Raw genomic sequence first — 20,304 nt, 5'->3', positions numbered from 1 at the left:
TCTTTTGCTCTCATGTTTTATGTACAGTAACTCACATTTCTCAGCCCACTGTGTAGTTATAAACTGAAATCAAACATTCAGACAGTAAATGAAGCTACAGTTTGTATTTATAATGCTCCTATAACTATGTATATATATTATACAATCTCAATCTCTGTTTAAAAAAAAAATAAAAGAGGCAGTTCAATAGAAAGAGATCATTTTATTAGAAAATCATGAATGCAACTGCACTCATTCAACCTTAGAAATGTTTTGATGGCTTTTCAGCACTGCAATATATTTAGATGGGAATATGTCATTAATATAAACAGCAGAATAGAAACTATTAAACTAACACAATTTAAAACTGAGCAAACCTGAGTATTTGATTAAAGTTTTTGTACATTCTATACACTTGAACAGGTAACATAGAAGCATAATATTTCTGTTGATTTTTAATTTGTTAGAAGTATTACACTTGAAAAGCTAAATTTTCAGTAGTTTGTATTTAGAAATTAGAAATCTGGTCCTGTAGGAGCTTCCTTAGTCTGATTTTCCCAGCTATATTCTGTATGTCAAGAGAAGTCTAAGACAAAAAGCAGTAATGAAGCACACGGTAGGAACCATCTCCTTTGTTACAAGGCAATGCAAAATGTGCTGACTTTGAGCCAGTGTATGCTTGGTAAGTTTCAGTGATAAAGACAAAATCCAATTCCATATATATTTAATGGATACAAAATTTTCTAGAAGTTTTGCAAATCAAACACTATGGTTACAGAGGTCATGTATTAATATGCACTCTAGCCTTTAATGGATGTGTTTATTTTTCTAGACTGAATAATTAGCAGATCATTTTTTCCCCAGAATAACATTGCTTTACACAAATGCAGGGAACTGCTTACTAAAACCAATTTAAATTATACCTTGTTTGCGGCATGTACAATAGCTGTGCTCCTATCTCTAGGATATTAGGGGTAAATTTTTAAAGCAGTGCACAGAACATAATCTTGTTATTTGCTAACTGGATTTGTGTGCTTAAAATTCAGACACTGCTTTGAAAAATAACCCCTTCAGAAGATTGACCTGGGCAAGGATCGGGAGTTTTAAACCTGGATTGCAACAGAAGTTCTAACCCAGCTTGGTAGCAAAGGCTGGCTTAGCAAAATGACTTACTGTAGTCATACTACTGCTTGAATGGCCAAATTAAAGAAACTAATTCTGATTCTAATCACATCCAATGGATTCTGATATGCTGACACCCAAAATTATGGCTCTGTCGCTAGAAAGAGAATGTGTGGGAATGTTTTGAAATTTTTTCGATAAATTTTGAAATAGACAGTGGCCTAAGTGACAGGATATGACACATTTGTTTTTTGATTATACAGTTAAAAGTTTTTAGTACTAGGCTTAATTTCAAGGGTGAATTTCATCAGAGTGGATCTAATCCAAATGAAATACCTTTAAGATTCTTACTTCTTCAACTATCAGAGATCTATCATGTCTACTGCATGAAGACTCATTTTCATGTTAGAACAGATGGGCAAAATTGTCATTAACAGAAACTGACAACTCTAAAACTGAAATATAGATTTAGAAAGGAATCTAATGAATTTAATCAATGTTATTGCAATGAAAGCCAAAGAAATTAATAGTGATTTGTAAAGTTACCCTGTATTTTAACCTCAGTATATTTTAGTCAGTATGATTTTAACATTCACAATAAGTTTTGAGATTCATTGTTAACGTCTTCCTGCGTAATACACTCTTGTCTTAATATATCATCCTCTTTTAGGAGACTCGAGGACTTTGGGCTCCATTCAACCAGACCAGTCCACAGGATGCTGTGAAAGACAACCAACCCAAATTCAGTTGCATTTCCACTTTTCCTGAAGCACAGAGACTGTGATACTACAGAATTTCATGTGCTTCTAGAGATCACCTATGCTGACACATTAGTAACCAAACTGATTTGCAACCAAAGAGCTGCTCAAAACTTGCTTGAAGTCAAGACTCGGTTTATTGTAAGCTTTTTTAGAGCATATGTATTATTTATTTTCAGCCTTCTAGCTCCAAAATATTTGCCAGCTAATATGTCTTGCTAGATATGTGGGGATTTTTTTATTTGCATATTATCTAATATAGCAGTTCAGATTTTTGATACGGCACATATATAGCCCTGAATGAGAACAAGTGCCTCCACATTGTCCAAAGACCCACTATTGTGAAACTGTGGAAGCTAGAAGGCAATGGGTATAAAATAAATTTCATAGCCGTAAGACTCGTCCCAGGTTGCAAGGGGAGCAGAAGCAGCACATCCAAAAGACCTACCAGGCTGAAAGGCTGCAAACTCTGTGAGCTAAATCGGAACTGCTCTTACCCTGCCCATGCTTACAAACCTTTCAAATTCCTAGCTTAGAGACCTTCCTACAAGATTACTGTTTTCCAGTTAGGACTTTTTCTTTCTCAAAAGAATTGTGGGTTTGTGTATGTGGTTTCTCTTCTTGCAGACTACCAAAAATAAGCAATTCTATACACAGCCCCTTTAATTTTGCTTATCTGTGTAGGTAGCTAAATTTTAGAAGTAGCACCATGGTTTATTCAGATTGCAACTCTAGAAGTAAAATAAGCAAAACTTACTTATAAAATGAACTGAAAAGCTAAAAGCAAATAGCAAAAATGGGTGCTAAAAGCTTTCGCCTATCAGCCTGATGGAAAATTCAGCAAGAGAAAGGAGTTTTCTGTCACCGATGGTGCTAAACTGGATTTAACAAAAAGAAAAGAACGTGTGCATGGTGTCTTTTTCCATAAGAGGAATGTTTCAGAAGGGGAGGAAATGCAATATTTGAGCTGAATCTGTTATCTGTTAAAGCAAATTATCTGCCATTTATAGCTGTATTTTAAGCCACAACATCATAAAACTGTAGCTTTTCATGTCTTGTTTCAGCAAGTGCTGTTTATAATGTCATGCAAGACCAATAACATATTTGATTGTACAGAACTATTCATTCAATTGTCTATTTTACCCAACCAAATCTTGACTCTATGTTTTCTACTAACTGGTTTATATCAATTCCCAGTCCTCAGTTTCTTAGCACTTTTTGAGCCCCCTTTTTTTGCAAACCCAGCAGACTCATGCATCTTGTATTTCACCTTCCTTGCTCTTGGCAAAGCACAAAGCTAGAAGGGGTAGTTTCCATCACACTGGTGAGCATGGGGATGACAACAGGAAGACAGCACACTTCTCCCCTCACCCTAACATTGATCATCAAGTTGCCAAACAGCAAAACATGTCATCTTAGTTTCTATTGAGATTCTTTAAGAATCTCAAAGTGTATTCATGGTACTGGGTCTGAAATTTGCTTACGGACGTTGTATTGGGATCTTGTCTGACACAACTGAACAGCCATCAGCTGACTGACGATTCACTCACCACACATGCATGCAAAATAGGAAACAAACATCAACTGTTTGGGAAAATAAGATCTGTGGAAGAGAAAAAAACAGAAATTTATTTCAGAAGCTCAGAGACTTAATAATGAAGGCAGTGTTCAAAAGATACTTAAAGAGCATTACAGACAGAGTCAGGGTTTAAAATGCTATTTTTAGTAATGTTCAATAAAACATGCATCTGCTATATGTTTTTGATTTTATGAGGAAGCTTTATCTTTGTGACACTACAGCGGGTTTGTCAAACTTCAGTCTAGTACGAATCATTTGGTTGAAAAGTGCGACAGAGATACAAACAACAGGATACCACCTCCAGAAACCCCCTTTTGTTTCAAAAAATTTCCATTTGGATTCTGAGGCTGAAGATCAAGCCAAGTAAAAATACAGCATGCCATTGAAACGGAGATGTTTTATTAAGAGCAATCTCTTGCCAGCAATATCCGTTATTCTCCCCACATGCAGCAAACTTGCCCATACATTTTTTAAATGCAACTAACCTTTTTTTATTAAACAAATCAATCTGAAGTAGGAAGTGTGATTTTAATTGCCGTTTTTTTTTGCATTTAACAAGGCAGCACGAAGATCTGGCTGGGAATTTCCTAAGCACTTTCCCAGGGGCTAAACCTTGATAGGCTCCCCAGTTTCCCCCCTCCTTCTCCCCATGCTGGCAGAGCACCGCAGTCAGTTTTTAGGTATTCAGCACACCCTTCACCTTGACTTACTTGCTCATGCATTTGTTACCTGCCATTTACATGCATTACACCCACCCACACCATGGTGCCAACCGTGTGTATTTCCACAGGCTCAGCTGTTTGGCCTTTAGCTCATGTTCATTTGGGGTGAACACCCCAAGCTCCTGTGCCAGGCAGGGAGAGAGGGAATGGGCACTCGACCTTTGCAACAGGGCTATGTTCAGCACCGTGTGCCACAAAATGTATGCAAGGGGGTGATCTATTTTATGCCATATGATTAGTGCTAGACTAACTGTTCAAAGGGAAGCCAATGCTATTTCGCTAATTTAGTCACATACAATATTAGATCTTTGAAATATGCCTTATGCACAGCTTGCATTACCTTTTACAGAGAAATACAAAAACATGGTCAACATTTGCAGTAAAATTATCATAGAAATGCCATCTGAAACCTGATTTCCTTTTACAATGTGCATTTCACAAATAACTTGTATTAAAATTATGTTTTACAGGGCAGAAATAGAAAACAAATACTCCTAGTAATTTAAACAGGCATTTGCATAACATGACTAAAAACATGTTAGAAAGAGAGTTCTGCAGCTGGAAGAGTGAGGTAAAAATACAGATACAGTGATTTTAACTCTGAATGTGAAAATGCCTTTTAGCTGTCATAATTAGTGAATTAAAGGGTACTTTCATCAATACCATTCTAACTAAGATTACTATTATTGCTCTTACGCACTGCTTCCTGATTGTTAAATAGCATAATATTAGTAACAGGTAAATCACAGATGTCCAGAAAATCTCTTCACTAAAGCATCACCCAAAAACATTGCCTTATTCAAGCCCTCGCCTTGCAAAAATCACTTTCTATGATGACGAATTGTTATTTACAAAGCTGCACTGTTGCTTAAAGTGCTTTAATATCAATTATGCCTTGTGTTTAGAAATTGGATTACCCCATGACGCTGGGGAGTTTGCAGGAACACACAGAGGTGAGCAATACCCAATCCAGCATTACTGCAGACCATCCTGGGAGCAATGCAGGTGGATGCTGGCTGGGAGGATGCTCCAGAAGATGTCATGCATGGCTAGGGTGAAATTATGAGCAATTAGAGAAAGATTTGCTACAAGAACAACAGAGGAAATTGAGGCAGATGCTCAGGGACTGCTAGGGCAACCAAGAGCAAGTCTCCCTGGAGGATGGAAAGAGCAGTGGTGGTCACTCCCTGGGTGCTGAAACAGGGTCATCAGTGTACTTCAGAGAGGCCACAGTAGATCCCAATTTAAACAAGATTGTATTAGGCATTTTAAGCCTTCTGATGCAAAAGTCTTCTGTGGAGGACTTCTCTGTCTATAGGAACTTGCAGTCTCATTTTAAAAAAATGTGCTACAACACAGAAATTCTTAAATATTTAAAAGCCTTTTTCATTGGTTGTTCATCAGATTGATTATGATGCATATTTCAGCAGTTTTTTCTAAAAATGCTCATCAGAGGATCAAGAAACGTGGTGTTCTGTGTGCTCTACATTGATTCACACTATTTCATTTTAATTCCAAAATACCGAATTGAGAAAACTGCCAAGAAAAAAAAGCAGGAAATGTTTGTGTTTTTCTGTATATTGCATATGCTGTATGGTAACCAAGAACACAAAAGAAATAGGCTGAGGAATGCAGCAGCGTTTATCACTCACTAAATAGAGAGCAGAGGAATAAAAACCAGTAGCATTTTAACTTTCCTCAGAGTACCTGCATGTTTTTTTCTTCTACCTGGATAAATAACCAAATGGTCAGGTTTCATATGCTACTTGACTTGTTTGAGCTCTGCAATTCAAATGAAATTCAAGTATAATTTCATCACCAAACATAAATCTATGCATATCTCATGATAACTAACCTCAAACTAGTCCAGAAAGTTTTATAAACCTTTGTGAAGGTATTGGGTTAAAAATGTCAGTCTGCTTTTGACTCTATGAAAAACTTTCAGAACCAAGCAGTTTTGGTTAGTTTGTACATTCCAGGATTGGTCGATTGTCTCTTATCGTCACATAAATCTGATGTTCATATTACCTTTGAGGCATTGATTTCTGTCAATATTATTTTCCCTTCTAAGCTACCTTCACAAAACATGGTACCAGTAATTGGATGAGTTTATTAGTAATCTCTTGGCAATTAAGAAGAAATGTATTCTTGACACAGCACATTCTCTAATACAGTGTCATCAAAACTAAGCATTAATCCTCAACCCAAAAACTGGCTTTAGGATATTGAGATCTATATAGCTGGAACACAGCTCATTACAAAAGTCAGTGTAGTTTCTTCCCTGAGGTTTTCTTATCTTTCCTTCCTCCCAAAGTAAACCTTCATGCAGGAAATATCTTCAAGGGATTTTTCACGCCACCCCTCCATGTTTGGAAATAGATATTAATGTACTATAATGGTTCTAACTTTGGGATTTTTTTTCCTAACTGAAGACCATGGAACCAAAGTAGGTTTATTTAATTCCATTAATATTAAAGGTGGGTAGACAATGGTACCTTTCTTGCTTCATCAACAGTCTTGAGGCTAACCAAGCATGCTTATGTTTGAGGTTACACTACACATAAAAAAAAATGTTAAAGCTGAATTCCATTCAATGAAACCACTGCAGTTCTATCAATGATGAAAGCTCCTGTGTGAATAGTGAGTTGTTTTCTCCTCAGCCCATTATCTAAAATGGTTAGAAGTGTCTGTGCTTTTAGTACTCCAGCACAGATGCTTTGGGAATAAAGATTTTTCTAGCAAAGCTATGAAAGGTGACTGTAGGTGTTAATACGCACTGCTGAGAAAATATTTGGAAAGAGCTATTTCTCAGCCAAAGAAGGATAATTGCAACAGAAAACCAAAGGTGAGTATCCTAGAGAAGGTTTTGGGGTGTTTTTTTTTTTTGCCTCTCTAGTGCATTTTAAGAACAGATAAAGGGTATTCTACAGAAGAAATACTTCAGAAACAAAAAAGAAGTCCTGAAAAATAACCCCCCCAGGGAGACAAAATTAGCTTTCCAGCAGTATATGTCAGTTTTATGTCCCACATCTAAGGAACATAAATGAACTTGCACTCAAATGTTATTGGATATTGGTGCTATGGCATTTATATTTCCAAGCATGCCAGGGACACATAGACGCTGGTAAAAGCACCAGGTCTAGAGGGCACCATTATATCTCTATTTATTTCCACCTTTAAAGGAGGCTACAAATGCATGTTATTGATTGATATCCAGCCCTAGAATTTTTCTTTTTCATTTGTAATTTTTCTATTTTAATATTCTCTGTCATCAAGATTGCTGCCAGTGTGTTTATTCCTAGCTTGCATTCCCTCACTTGAGCAGTTTCCACCAAATCTATTTGGTTCAAAACATTAACGACCAAATTTCACCCATAACTTGAGAAACAAGAAATGGAAAGACCAACAATAATAAAGAATTTAGAATTCCCAGAAGTCCATCTCCAAGCAATAACCTGGTTTTGTTGGCACCTCCCAGTGCACAAGAAATGCAGTGGGCAAAGTCAAGACAGAGACCCCACTCATTCGTCTCTCCTTTGTGTTTGCAACACCAACTGTAGCTCTGAATTGGTAAACCATTATTGATGTTAGAGATCAATGAGATTAAGCATGTGCTTAACTTTAATCACATAAATAAGTCCATTTCTGAATCTGGGCAGTCTATTCATCACTGAGCAGAACTGAGCTCTTTCTGGATAATTAACACTTCATTTGCTTTACCATGACCAGTGGTTCTCAGATATAGTATGAAGAATTATACATATCAAGAGCAAAGTTTTGGATCTAGAGTCAAGTACATTCTTGTCTGGCAAAGTTCACTGTATCAGGGAACTGTCTAAAATTACTGCTACTGGTTAGTCTTTGATTTGCTATAGCGACAAGATGCAAGTCTACAAAGAGTCAAGCAGGAGAATGAAATCTGGTCAGAGGTTGTGCATGAATTAAAATTTGTGTAATTAACCAATCTGTGTGAATTTCACTGTCGGATTCAGTTTTCCTCCCCATTAAGATTCTTTTATACTTTTTGTACAAAAGTCTTGAACACCGAATAGTTTTTTTTCTTCTTTTCACAAAAAAAAATGTTATAGCTAAAGATGTTGCATTCCCAGAATTTAAATCAGGTAGAAATAATTTTGTACAAAAGATCTGATCATTTTATGAGACGTTTTTTAAAATCATGAAGTTAAGCATATTGGACACACTAGGATAATTTAGTCTAAATTTCTAATTATTCAAATACAGCCTAAATGCTGATTTACTGTTTAGTATATCTTCATTAATTATCAATCTTGAGGATGCATTTTAAGAAGTTCAGGAAATTTTAAAGTCACTTCTTTAGTGATACAAAAAAATCTCTCAAGTTTTTAAGAACATCACCATGATTAAATAAACATTTCATTTTATGCTTTAATTTTAACTCAGCTGAGTCAGCAAGACAGAGTGGTAAAGAAGTCTTCATGGATAAAATTATCCAAGAAGCAGCAAACAACAGAAGAAAATACAAAACTTGCAAATACTTTGGTTCTACTCTAATTGCTTAGAAATCAACTGCTACAGGATATAAATATCTGAATTGATTTTCAATGCTAGACACCACAATTCTGAAAGGGGAAATGATTTTTATTTTTTTTTTAATTTATAGACTTTGTTAAAATTCTGCATGTATTTTGATCCCACTGAAGCAAACTTCAGCATTCTGTACTGTGGAACACAACACCCTGTTAATCTTCTGACCCGTTTGTGTATTACTCATGGAAACAGGATTGTGTGATCGTTTCAAGAGCTATGTTTCACCTGTGAATGGCAACCTATTTCCCATATTTTAATCCACAAAAACTACATTGGTACAAGCACCTTGATCACATACTGTTAGCACCATGTAGCTTTGGATGTTTAAAACAAATGATCCACAAACAGACCACACCCTGGAAATATTTCCACACATTAAAATATAGTCTTTTTCATGACACAACAGAGCTTCTGGGTCTCAACTCTCTGGCCACAAAATTATCTTCTTTATTAGAAATAAACTAATAAAAAATTGACTTTGCACTACTGATGTTGCCAGGAAGCTCTTACAAAACACAAGTATCAAAGAACAAAAAACCTAGCCTTCAATAGTGCATAAACTGTTTGGGAGTGAAACCTTAGTCTGGAGTCAATCATGGCTTTAATGGCCCACATTTGCACTGATTTGCAGTTGAGAAATAGGAGACTTCACTGAGCACACTGCACAAGAAGCTGATCTCCAGCCTAGCAATGGTTCATGGAGCCAGTGAAATGGGAATGTGAAAATGCATGCTAAGGGCAGTAGGGAAAATAAAATAGCAAAATACACCTCAGGTAAGTACATTGACTAAATGTAGGTATGCAGGACTTTGTCAACTGTGTGTATATGCCAACATGCTCTTGCTATGACACATCCATAGACAATCTATCACTCAACATAATGTGCCTCATGTCCCATGAAGGACAACAGGCAGCAAATTAATCTGGTGTAGTCCATATGGTGTGGAAAAAGCCTTTTTCCCTGGACTAAAGATTAACAGCAATTGTCAGAAATCTTAACGGGGGACATTGTAAAGATAATTTTAAACTTACAGAAATACTTAAGCACTTCATCACACCTTGTCATGAAGTAAAAATCACATGCAAAAGCTGAATTTACTGTCTACAGAAAAAAAAAAAAAAGGAAAAATGTTTAAGGATATAGGAATACACTTCAAGCTGAATCAGCTTGCATTTCCCAGTGGTCTTGACAGCCTGACAAAGCAACAGCAATGCCACTGCCCAATGTTAAATACGATCTGCAAAGACCAAAACAAACAGCCCAGAGGCAGAGCCCAGGACAGTGTTTGCTTTCCCTCTGAGATGAAGCATTCCACAAGGCAGGCTTCACCCTTCCAGGAAAACACACTACAGTGCTCAGGGACTGCCTCTAACCTTTAGTTTTCTTCCAGTCAGAGTCTCTCCCTTCTTCCAACTCTTGCGGCATTCAAGGTTTCCCAGCAGCTTTCCCCTCCTCAGTCAGTGCCAGTCTCTGTAATTCTTGTCCCTTTTTTCTCTCTTTTCCTCATTGACCTCATTTTATTCTTTTTCCTGATTTCTCTATTGCAAGACAAATACCCTCATATCAACACTGTTTTAATTATAAAATGTTCAGATTGTTGCTTAAAAGAGTGTCAGTCACCCATGACCTTTGAAGAGTGTCCTTTTAAGAGATGGGGAAGGCTTGTTTGGAAGGAAGGAGGAACATTGCCTGAGACAGCAGCTAGAGCAACAGGTAGAGATGGGCTCCTCAGGAACGGTAGGGCTGGACACTGGAAGAAGACAGCAGAGGACCTCATGATGACTTCTCATGTTCCTTGCTTACATCCAGGAGGGGCTACAGAACCCATAAGTAGGTCAGTAAGCTCCCAGAAGAGCCCCAGATCACAGCAACACTAACTAAAATCAGACAGGAACAAGGAAGGTAGCAAGCCCAAATTCCCTCCATGCCTTGGTGGGACAGAATGACCATGGCATTGCTGGACTGAACATGGCCCTGATTACTCCCCAGAACCCTATATGCACATATGGTGCTTCCGATTATAAATAAATAAATACATATGAGAGAAATTTACAGTAGGAAAACACTGTCTGCTAGAGAGATTATATGAACAGAGGAACCATGCCAAAAGTGGTTGCTGTTTAATTTCAGCATACGTGCTGCCTCAGGTACAAACAAAAGTCTCAAGAATCCCATTTAAAGCTCTAATCAAGCTCTTCATTCATTTTCTAATTTGTAGAGCCTGATCCTGCAGCATCCAAAATGAATAAGTATCAGAAAGAGAAGAGACACAGGTCCAGGCCATGATCCACTTGCAATGTGCTCTTGGCACACCACAGACATCTGAGGTAAGACTTCACCCAACCTGCAGCAACACAAAACATGGAAAGCATCTTACCAATGAAGCTGGTGGCACACAACGACCCCCAAAGCAAACCAGGCAGTGGGGCTGTGGTGGCCTCTGGTTTCACACAAAAGCAACTTTACTTTCCTCATCTGCCTTTAACCTCAGGGGCTGTCTTTAGTGCTCAGATACTTTTTTTTTTTTTTTTTTGCTTTTAATAAAGTTCCAGAAGCTCAGTGCCCAGCACAGCAATCAGCCTCAAGCTTTTCCTTGCTACTGTTCAAAGGAATAAGGCAGTTTGGATATGCATACCTGACACTATCTGGAAACATGGTAGCTCTGATATCAATATCAAAACGCCTACTGGGCCACCAGAGTGATAAAACAGCCATTGAAAATGGGGCAAGTTTGTTTATAACCTGTGCAGGACCGTCTACTTAAAGTGTTCCCATAACATGGGCCACGGCTAAACACCTGCCCAGTTATCTTTGGAAACAGGGCTCTTGCTTTTTTTGCCCCATTGTTTTCCGTTGGGCTGCTTTTAAAGGGCATTCATTTGACAAAACCCAACATGCTATCAAAGTGGCCTCCTAATGGGTGTCTTATACCCCACAAAAAGAAATGTCTAGTCTTTTGAAGAGAATCCTAATATGCTTCAAAAAATTCCTTCTCCATTTTTTGTTTAAAGAATCACTTCTTTTAATCACTACTGAAAAATATAAACAAAAGACCACTATTTTTCATTTTTAAATGGATTCAGATTAACAATTAAGAGGAAATCTTATCATTTTTTTGTGATGAAAGTTCTCAGGCTGAAAAATACCCAGTGCTCTCCTGTTATTGCCGTTAAGAAGCGGGTCTTAGGAGATAAAAAGAGTAGTGATTAAGAAAGTGGTCTTAAGAGATAAATAGAGCCGTGATGCTTCTCCTAACTGTTCAAATGGAGGTTTCAATAAAGCAATGCTGACTTTTTGCAGAGTGATTATTTTTCTGGTTTTGGGCTTTAGGATACCAGCCATCCAGGGAAATCTTTTGACATCAGGATGAGATCTACTATAGGTAGCACTTAATCCTTTAAGACTAAGGGATTAAGCCAGTTGACCAGGAAGAGAGATTAGATTAAACACCTGAAAAATACAAAGCACTTCCAACCTTCTCATTCTAGGGTTACTCTATTTCATAGTCCATACAAGAACACGTATGCAGAGTTTAATTTCTACATTTGACAGTAGAAGAACTGGTGAGGAGGTGATACTGAAAAGTTACAAAATGGACTAACAAACATTTAAAGTAAAGGTGCAGAAGATGGGCATCTTCATAATTCCAGGACAGAGAACTGCATATCCAAAACCAAGCATTAATAAAAAATATGAGAAAGCATGAAATGGGTGTGATGGATGTGATGGCTACATGAAAGACTTGGGAACAGTTGACTTTTCTGCTGTGAAATAGCAGGCTACCTCTGTTTATTTTGTTACTAACCTAGTTTTGCACTACGAAACCTCCCATTCAGATGGCTCATGCTCTTTGCTGGCCCTGAGACTCACACCTCAGCCACAAGCCACAATTACAGCAACTGTAACGAACTACAGAGGCAGATTGTTAAGGAGACCTGGAATGCATGAATACACGTCATGTATAACTGTAAAAAAAAAAAAAAGAAAAGAGGGAAGAAAAACATCAAACATTTTTTAGCTAGGAAATAAAATGATACTTAACAGCCAGCAGTATGACTTTGTTGCGTTCATGCTGCAAAGGTGTGGCCTTATCCTGCCCATCGACATGCAAAACATCCTGGCTTAAGGTTTCTTGTTCTGGGCGGTCCTCAGATAGGCAGAGTGAGCCACTGCAAAGCACTAGCTCTGTAACACAGCAGCCACTGTTATTGATTTAACTGGTTTGTTTATGCCTATGTTTAATTGGCTATGTTAATAGCATTTTAATCCACATTTCACTTGTATGTGGCTGATAGCGCAACACTTGTGTGGCCGCAGTGACATTTTCTCACCATTGCTGTCTGTCATCAAGGACTAGGCCAGCACCATGATGCTAGCTGACAATTCCAAATGTTTTGTTTAATTAGGTGTAATTTACACTGTACTGAAGAATTCCACAGCAATGGCTGATAAATCTTTTATTAAATAGGCAATCCCATGCAAAACCTTTAATCAAAAAACAAAGATTTCAGTCAGCTTTTCACACCAGTGTTTAGCATTTCTAAAAGTTCAAATGTAAGATTAATGAGAACTGAGTAAAAAAAATACCAAAGAAACAAAAAAAACAAAGAACTGCTGGTAAAAGTTGGAATATCTCCTTTAAATGAGATTTCTGCCAAGTAGCATATCACCAGAAGATCAAGCAACACTATTACCCAAGGTATTCAAGCTTAGAAATGTTCTCTCCATCACAGTTAAGTTCACCTCATCTTGAGACAAACACTCTATTTGTCCTTCACAAATAAACATTGGCCCACAAGCTATTTCCAGAGGATTGTGGTCAGCAAGATACAAGGACATCATAAGTCCCTTTGGGCTAACCATCTCCCAGCCAATCTGAAGCCTGAGCAATGCATAATTCAAACTGAAAATATTAAGATATTAACCAGGACCTCTCCTAAGGGTCTACTCCTGCCCAGGCAATGAACTCAACCCACAGAGCTTGCAAGGAACAGTTGGTTTTGCTTAGTCCTAGATCTGCCCCAAGGGAGAGAGGTTTTGTACAAAACAATTGCCCAGCATGGCCAGACCCCTTGGACCATGCACAGCCTTCCTCAGCCTCACAGCCTCACCGTGAACTGGTGCACTTCTTGCTGTCTAAATAAATAGGGGTCACAGTTTATGAGTTCTTGGTCCAAACCTCTTGCCTTCCACCTTTCTGTTTCAGTCTGTCTGACAGCCCTCACCCTCATTTTTCTCCTGCTAGACAATCCTGCCTTCCACTGACCATCGTTTAATTTCTTCAACCCTCTTTCACAGTATTTCTTTACTTCCCATTTCACCTTGCTCTCAGATTAATAACTTAAAAATAGAAGCCAAAAGGCAAAAAAAAACCTAAATTAATTTGGCATCTGTGTTATTTAACTACAGTACATGTCCTGTTGAATTATCCTAATATTATTGATTTGGAAGATTTAAGCTTTTTTCCAATACAAGTTTTGTAGGGAGTAACTGTTTTGTTTTTTTTTCCTTCTTCCTCTTTTTTTTTGAAATTAAACAAGGATTTCATAGTAGAAAACTACAGAGCAGAAACCGTCCAACCATATATTTTGTTCTAGGAAAATGGCACAGGAGTGTGCTACTGCTCCTTCCACAGAATGCACTCTGTGTTATAATCAGAACCAGAAATATCTTACAAATGGGCAAATTTCAGGCCTTTTACAAAACCCACCTGGCAGTCCAGCAGTCAAGCAGCATTTGCCATGCAAGCACTGAGGACAGCAAACCAGTGCAGCAGGGCTCCCATGGTCTTGGGAACATCATGGGACCAAGACAGTGACATCTGCTGCAGATGGGTAATACCGCAACCACACAGCCTCCCTCTCCTTCCTTAGCAAGAGATGGGGCACATCCACACTTGAACCTTGTCGTGGTTTAAGCCCAGCCATAACTCAGAATTACGCAGACACTCTCTCACTCCCCTCCCCCTTCCTCCCCCCACTCCTGGAGGGATGGGGACGAGAATCGAAAGAATGTAACTCCCACAGGTTGAGATAAGAACAGTCCAGTAACGAAGGTATAACACAAACCACTGCTGCTACAACCAATAATAATAACGATGAGGGAAATAACAAGGGAAGGGATACAACCGCTCACCACCTGCCGACTGATACCCAGCTTGACCCGAGAAGTGATCTAGCCCTTCTGGGTAACTGCCCCCAGTTTATATACCAGGCTTGATGTGCTGTGGTATGGAATACCCCTTTGGCTAGTTTGGGTCAGGTGTCCTGTCTCTGCTTCCTTCTGACTTCCCCTCCTCCCTGGCAGAGCATGAGACTGTTACTGCTGAACCCAGGACAAACCTAATGATGGAGTCACCACTTCCCACCTCATCAGACCTTCAGGCAGCCCAGTCCACAGCTCTGTAGGTCTCTCCATTGACTGCCTCACTTGAGTGGGGTAACTTTCACGGCAAACCCACTAGAGAAATTGTAAAATGTTCCCAGCACAAGGCTTTCCATGGTGCTTGGAGGTATCTGTACATTCAGAGGCCTTACAAGGATCAGACTCAGCACAGAAGGGTGGACACGGTTTTATAAGAGGTGGTACAGTAGGGAGAGGGATGCAAAAACACTCACTGGCTTTCTGAGAATCATAAGGGGAAAACTAGAGTCAAGATCATGGAGAACATTAAAAAGAGGGACATCTCCAATTGCCTATGAAAGGTGAGAAAGTAGGTGAAGACTTTTGAGAACAAATATAGCACACAGATACATGCATATACACACTGTTGTCTCTAGGTCCCTGAGAGAAGGCAAACTGCTGCATTGTGTAGAGATTCAAAATGTAGAAAATCAATTGTAAATCACGAGTTCTGGATTCTTTGAGATGAAGTGTAATCTGATTTACAATGTTACAAAAAGAAATTAAAGTTAATTCCAACATGATTGTGGGTATACCGCAATTTAATATAACCATGCTGTGGCCTTTAAATCTCTGCATTGCAATATGCCAACAGTCATTACTTCTTTAAGTTTCATATTTTATTTTAAACTATAAATTGGAAATATCACATAGCTTGTTATTTACATTTCAGAATTAGGATCTTTGCTTAGAAACACAGTGCTCTGTGGTGTAATAAGATTATTGTGCAACTACCACACAGTTAGGGTAGTTAAAGGCACTCCACTTCACCTCATCATTTTTTCTGCTTAAATATTATGCCACATTCTGATTAATACCAGACCAATAAAATCATCTTAGCAATCTGGTTAGAGTCTTTTGTCTACCCAGATGGCCTGCAATGTTAATGTGTGACAATTTCAACAATGAACTAGGACTGTTTTATGGAACCAACATTTGTTCCACTGCTTTTTCTTCTTAGGCTCAGAATTTTGACACAGATGGTACAAATTACTCAAAAAACAGAAATGTTCATTTAGAAAGCTTAAATATGTAGTTTCACTCAGGCCATCCGAATCTTTTACATTTACAATTCAGTAAATTTACTAACAACCCTGCTGTAATTAAGGTCTATAAAAATCTTCCCTCCATTCCTGCTTGCTTTTCCCCTTACGTATCTACAGCATTTCATTATGCCTTCATCAATTTATTAATATTTATTCCAGTTCTGAAATGTTTTTAATTTTGGAGGATTTACACTGTTCAATCTCGCATCTGATTTTTCATACCTTTCTAATTATGGGATAGGGGAAAAAAAACCATTTAATCTGTAACCACATACTAATCCCCCTAGAACCCACACATTTATAGATCTTAAAGGAGTAGAAAAAGAAAGGACAGAACCATGACAGCTTCTGGCCAAACTGCACAGAATTTTCAGTTAAGCAGAAGGTTTTATAATGCTGACTTTGCGCACAGATACTCAGGAAGGAGATTCTCATAGATACTCTGAGAATTACAATGAGGAGAAGAAAACAACAGGATTCCTATAAAGTGATTTTTTTTAAAAAAAAAGAGAGAGAGAAATCCCAGACCAGGGACACATGCATTTGTAGTTTGACTGAGTCTGTAAAGGCAAGAGATTATTGTGCAAAACTGCCAGATAACAAAAAAGTTAACACCAAGCAACCCAATATAGTGGAAGGTGGCCCTACCCATGACAGAGGGTTGGAACTGAGTGAGCTTTAAGGTCCCTTCCAACCCAAACCATTCTAGGATTCTATGATATCCAGGCACCCCTAGACTTGCAAACCACCTTGGAGTTATTCAAAATTATTTGGCCGCACATGGAGGCAACGAAGAACGTCAGAAAGGCAGAAGCCTTCCTCTGCTCCCACTCCAAGCACGTGTCACCCCCACTTGGTTTTCTACAGCCCAGTAGTGCCTGTGGTGTGCAATAGTGCACATGCTTCCAGAAAGTCTTTGGGATTCATGGGAGAGGCTAAATTCAAATCATCCATTGGGGTCCACAGCACCCATCTGAGTTACCCCAGTGGGGTTTGCTTTCATGGCATCCTTCCAAACCATATCATGACACCAGGTATAACCCAAGAAACCTCATGCCATTTCACAGCGCTGAAATTTCAGTGACATTTCAAGGCACCAAAATAAATGAAGGCACATCTCTTTAAGTGCCTTCAGCCAATTTACCTGAACTCTGTCTTTCTTTGACAACTATTGTACCACTGTGTGGTTTCAGCATCATTCCAAAATTGTGGTTTCTGTCCAATTATGTCTCTGTGATGGTTTGCTTTTATTATTTAAACAAATAATTTAAACCTTTAAATCAAATTAAAAAAAAAATCACCACAAACAACATAAAAACCCATGGCTGTCCTTTTTCAGTCCTTGCTGAAAGTACAGTATACACATAATGCTCCAATTCATTATGATATTCTATTAGATCTGCCAACAGAAAGTGCATTTTGAGTTTCTAAATGTTGTTTCCATTAGAATCAATCACTCCATGCAATTAAGCCAATAGGCTCTCACCATTTCTGCTGTTATGAGCTAAACCATCCTAAATATATTGACAGCTGTCTCCTATAAGATGACACAAATTAGGTTGAGGGGGCATAAGCCTAAATGTCACCAGTGGGAGGACACCAGTTATTCTTTCAGAAATCTACCTAATTTCCATACCCCATAAGGCACTCAGTAGACTTCCTTTGCTTTGGCAGCATGTAGTAATCAATGTTTTGCATATTACAATCAATAACATGCTTAAATGTTTAAGTTTGGCATTCTTTTGTGATAAACATTGATATATTACAAACTATGTAAAACTGTTCATTGGACTTTTTGTTTGCAGCATGTACTGTATCATTCAGCAAATAAGTGAGCTAAATATTGTTTGTTACAAAACAGATGTCACATGAAATTATGCCATATGTGCTATTAAACTTTTTTTTTTTTACAGTGAAAACCAAGATTTAGTTTCAGAAGTGAGTGTATTTGGCTTTTCAAGGGTTTGAAGCATGAAAGCAACATCTCTGAAATATTTTAAACTTGCTGTGCATTCTGTAATGCAGTTTTGTAGGTGTAATCTGAGTGTTTTAAATGTAGATATCTTAAAAATAAAGAATTATGTTAAATGTATGACTGTATTACTACTTCTCCGTAAGTCCCACTGATTTATCAGAGGCAAATAACAATATTCTACATCTAGTTTTCCCCTAACACTTACATTTTAGGATTTTTATCACATCAGTACTTGTAAACACAGGTACTGTAACTTGAAAACTAATCTATACTTTTTTCACCCATCCTCTCTGGACTTTGAAAGTGTGATCTTTACAACAGAGTGAGCAGAATGCAGGAATCATGTTGTGAAGAACCACACAGTAAAACAAAATCTGGTTGCCACAGGAAGAGTGACATTGGCATCCGAGGCAAAGGCACTTGCATCCACAAATGGAAACACGGTGCAATGGGAAAGCTAGAGGAAGAATAGCAGATGCAGCAGCACAAGAAAGAAACTCAAAGTAAAGATCTTCAGATTCCATACGTAGTTTTCTTTCTCTTAGTCATCAAAAGGAAGAAGACAGGGAAAACAAAAAGGGAGATAAAGACAAGAAGGTGAAGAAAACATTTTCTTCTTCTCCCCACCCCCCACCTCCTGAAGGCAAAATTCTGGCTTACATTTTTAAACATACTATCTCTGTAAGCCTTCTCTGTAATACAAATAACTAATTGCTTGCCAGCGAGCATTAAAAGTGGGAGGAAGAGTCCTTGATCTCCCAGCTTGGTGGAGATTCCTGAGGCTTCTAGTCTGAAAAAAAAAAAAAATTACAAACCCTGCAAATAAGTTTTAACACTTCAGTGGATGGAATCCCTCTCTAACACTCAAGCTTCCACTGTGAAGCCAGACAAAATTATCTTAGATCCTGAGATACCACACCATGCCTGATGAAACTGTCTTTCTCAGGTCATAACACCTTCCATACCATATCAAATACCCTTCCGGGTTTCTCCTGTTTTCTGAAGAGTAGTGTCACCTCTGCATGTCCTATTTGCCATTTTGCTGGTTTGCAAAAATTTGGTAGAACTGCAAATGGGGCCACCATGGAGGATCACTGCAGTGACTCATTCACACCAACAAACACATGGGACTCAGACAAATACCAGTTTCTTGGCTTACCGAATTTTCCCACGAAGAGAAGCTTTTCCAGCAGTGATGCAGCATAACTCCAGCGCCTCTGATGAACCACTCCCTCCAGCTCCGCCTTGGGCTGATACCTAGAGGCTGAGCCCTTGCTGTGCTGGTGCCCAACCGGCAGGTCAGGGGGTGACTGCGGTGTTCAGAGCCCTGGCTGATGGGGAGTGTCCCAAAGACCCCTGCCACCACAGATACAGGCACCTGTGTGTCCCACCCAGGTCGGGTGCCACAATGCCAACCACCACCCTGAAACTGCTGTTTTTTCCAGATTTCCTGGTGTAACACGCCCTGGCTAAGACTGAATGGGGTTTTTTGTTCTGCAGCACAAGACATAAAGTAGGAGCAGATCAAGCACTTCCCAGGGTTAAAACACGACCACTGAGGAAGCCAACTTTAAGCAGTCAGGAACAGCTATTCTGCAGTAACTTCTTTTGTGGCAAATCCTTACATCATGCAAGATGTTCAGTACAGAAAACATACATACCTTTAAAAAATATATTAAACTCAGCTTTTCCTCTGAAAAATTACCTTTTTTTACCCCTACTTATAGAGTTTGGCAAGATTATTTTTTAATTATGTAGCTAGATGACAGTATTTGTGGTGATAGATTCTTTACAAATGCCAAAGATCTGAGACTGGGAAGGATTACAGGCAACCTTACAACCTCTGATTAAATGCAAACATAGTTGTAAAATCTTTCTCTTCTCACTGCCTCTATATTGCCCCTTCTGCAGTAGAATGCTTTCGCATGTGATAAAAATAGCTAGATCTTTCAAAATCATAGAAGAAAGGTACTTGAATGTTTTTCTTTAAACGTTATATTTTCTTAAAGGCAACATAATGAGGTCAACTGAAGCTGGATTCAAGCTGATAAACTGTGTTTAGGAGAAACCAGAGGTTGAGCAAGGGGGTTTTAGCAGAGGAAAACAAAGAGAATGATTGCAAAAGTCAGATCTCAAAATGTTAATCAGATT

The 20,304-nt window shown here is 38.4% G+C and overlaps 1 long non-coding RNA gene across 2 annotated transcripts in view; it reads left to right on the top strand.

The window, feature by feature from the left end:
* The window catches only part of LOC134156676 (uncharacterized), a 52,332-nt gene extending 39,615 nt beyond the window's left edge, over window positions 1-12,717 (top strand). For both annotated transcript variants that reach the window (XR_009962017.1, XR_009962018.1), the window contains 3 exons: window positions 1,772-2,000; window positions 10,949-11,057; window positions 11,277-12,717. This is a non-coding gene — a long non-coding RNA (uncharacterized LOC134156676). The remainder of the gene's footprint in view (window positions 1-1,771; window positions 2,001-10,948; window positions 11,058-11,276) is intronic.
* Window positions 12,718-20,304: the final 7,587 nt, after the last annotated feature.

Source organism: Pezoporus occidentalis, unplaced genomic scaffold (genome assembly GCF_034315485.1).
Source record: "Pezoporus occidentalis ecotype Australia unplaced genomic scaffold, CSIRO_AGI_Poc_V1 ctg89, whole genome shotgun sequence".
Lineage (NCBI taxonomy): Eukaryota > Metazoa > Chordata > Aves > Psittaciformes > Psittacidae > Pezoporus > Pezoporus occidentalis.
This window is presented reverse-complemented; position numbering and strand designations above follow the sequence as displayed.